At 40.5% G+C, this 2,500-nt stretch overlaps 4 non-coding genes across 4 annotated transcripts; all 4 read right to left on the reverse strand.

Annotated features, from left to right (window-relative positions):
- Positions 1-129: 129 nt before the first annotated feature.
- On the reverse strand, positions 130-248 carry LOC128007757 (5S ribosomal RNA). The gene has a single exon (XR_008179507.1). It is a non-coding gene; the product is annotated as a 5S ribosomal RNA (ribosomal RNA).
- A 495-nt stretch (positions 249-743) lies between these two features.
- LOC128007759 (5S ribosomal RNA) lies at positions 744-862 on the reverse strand. Its single transcript, XR_008179509.1, has one exon. It is a non-coding gene; the product is annotated as a 5S ribosomal RNA (ribosomal RNA).
- Positions 863-1,374: 512 nt separating this feature from the next.
- On the reverse strand, positions 1,375-1,493 carry LOC128006196 (5S ribosomal RNA). Its single transcript, XR_008178826.1, has one exon. It is a non-coding gene; the product is annotated as a 5S ribosomal RNA (ribosomal RNA).
- Positions 1,494-2,294: 801 nt separating this feature from the next.
- On the reverse strand, positions 2,295-2,413 carry LOC128007760 (5S ribosomal RNA). Its single transcript, XR_008179510.1, has one exon. It is a non-coding gene; the product is annotated as a 5S ribosomal RNA (ribosomal RNA).
- Positions 2,414-2,500: the final 87 nt, after the last annotated feature.

A 2,500-nucleotide genomic window follows, 5' to 3' on the forward strand; every position in this document is an offset into this window, starting at 1 on the left:
GCACCTGGTATTCCCAGGCAGTCTCCCATCCATGTACTAACCAGGCCCAAACCTGTTAATATTCAGAGATCGGGCATTGACTCTATTTTTTGGCAAAATTATTATATACTAAGTGAAAAATGTCCAAAAAGCTTACAGCACCTGGTATTCCCAGGCGGTCTCCCATCCAAGTACTAACCAGGCCCAAACCTGCTTAGCTTCCGAGATCAGACGAGATCGGGCATAGCCAGGTTGGTATGGCCGTAAGCGAAGACAGCAGCAAAGAGAGGGCTATTTAAAGACCAGCCAATCTAATCGCCAGTACATTATATAAGTAAGAAAGAAAACCCAAAAGCTTAAAGCACCTGGTATTCCTAGGCAGTCTCTCATCAAAGTGCTAACCATACCTAAACCTGCTAAGATTCAGAGATCGGGCATTGACTCTATTTTTTGGCAAAATTATTATATACTAAGTGAAAAATGTCCAAAAAGCTTACAGCACCTGGTATTCCCAGGCAGTCTCCCATCCATGTACTAACCAGGCCCAAACTTGTTAATATTCAGAGATCGGGCATTGACTCTATTTTTTGGCAAAATTATTATATACTAAGTGAAAAATGTCCAAAAAGCTTACAGCACCTGGTATTCCCAGGCAGTCTCCCATCCATGTACTAACCAGGCCCAAACCTGTTAATATTCAGAGATCGGGCATTGACTCTATTTTTTGGCAAAATTATTATATACTAAGTGAAAAATGTCCAAAAAGCTTACAGCACCTGGTATTCCCAGGCGGTCTCCCATCCAAGTACTAACCAGGCCCAAACCTGCTTAGCTTCCGAGATCAGACGAGATCGGGCATAGCCAGGTTGGTATGGCCGTAAGCGAAGACAGCAGCAAAGAGAGGGCTATTTAAAGACCAGCCAATCTAATCGCCAGTACATTATATAAGTAAGAAAGAAAACCCAAAAGCTTAAAGCACCTGGTATTCCTAGGCAGTCTCTCATCAAAGTGCTAACCATACCTAAACCTGCTAAGATTCAGAGATCGGGCATTGACTCTATTTTTTGGCAAAATTATTATATACTAAGTGAAAAATGTCCAAAAAGCTTACAGCACCTGGTATTCCCAGGCAGTCTCCCATCCATGTACTAACCAGGCCCAAACTTGTTAATATTCAGAGATCGGGCATTGACTCTATTTTTTGGCAAAATTATTATATACTAAGTGAAAAATGTCCAAAAAGCTTACAGCACCTGGTATTCCCAGGCAGTCTCCCATCCATGTACTAACCAGGCCCAAACATGCTAATATTCAGAGATCGGGCATTGACTCTATTTTTTTTTTTTTTTTTTTTTTAATGAAAGATTATTATATAATTCGTGAAATTTTTCAAACAGATTAAAGCACCTGGTATTCCCAGGCAGTCTCCCATCCATGTACTAACCAGGCCCAAACCTGCTTAGCTTCCGAGATCAGACGAGATCGGGCATAGCCAGGTTGGTATGGCCGTAAGCGAAGACAGCAGCAAAGAGAGGGCTATTTAAAGACCAGCCAATCTAATCGCCAGTACATTATATAAGTAGGAAAGAAAACCCAAAAGCTTATAGCACCTGGTATTCCTAGGCAGTCTCTCATCAAAGTGCTAACCATACCTAAACCTGCTAAGATTCAGAGATCGGGCATTGACTCTTTTTATTTTATTTTTTTTTTTAAATGAAAGATTATTATATAATTCGTGAAATTTTCCAAAGAGATTAAAGCACCTGGTATTCCCAGGCAGTCTCTCATCAAAGTGCTAACCAGACCTAAACCTGCTAAGATTCAGAGATCGGGCATTGACTCTATTTTTTGGCAAAATTATTATATACTAAGTGAAAAATGTCCAAAAAGCTTACAGCACCTGGTATTCCCAGGCAGTCTCCCATCCATGTACTAACCAGGCCCAAACCTGTTAATATTCAGAGATCGGGCATTGACTCTATTTTTTGGCAAAATTATTATATACTAAGTGAAAAATGTCCAAAAAGCTTACAGCACCTGGTATTTCCAGGCAGTCTCCCATCCATGTACTAACCAGGCCCAAACCTGTTAATATTCAGAGATCGGGCATTGACTCTATTTTTTTTTTTTTTTTTTTTTAATGAAAGATTATTATATAATTCGTGAAATTTTTCAAACAGATTAAAGCACCTGGTATTCCCAGGCAGTCTCCCATCCATGTACTAACCAGGCCCAAACCTGCTAATATTCAGAGATCGGGCATTGACTCTATTTTTTGGCAAAATTATTATATACTAAGTGAAAAATGTCCAAAAAGCTTACAGCACCTGGTATTCCCAGGCGGTCTCCCATCCAAGTACTAACCAGGCCCAAACCTGCTTAGCTTCCGAGATCAGACGAGATCGGGCATAGCCAGGTTGGTATGGCCGTAAGCGAAGACAGCAGAAAAGAGAGGGCTATTTAAAGACCAGCCAATCTAATCGCCAGTACATTATATAAGTAGGAAAGAAAACCCAAAAGC

This window comes from Carassius gibelio, chromosome B22 (genome assembly GCF_023724105.1).
Source record: "Carassius gibelio isolate Cgi1373 ecotype wild population from Czech Republic chromosome B22, carGib1.2-hapl.c, whole genome shotgun sequence".
Taxonomy (NCBI): Eukaryota; Metazoa; Chordata; class Actinopteri; order Cypriniformes; family Cyprinidae; genus Carassius; species Carassius gibelio.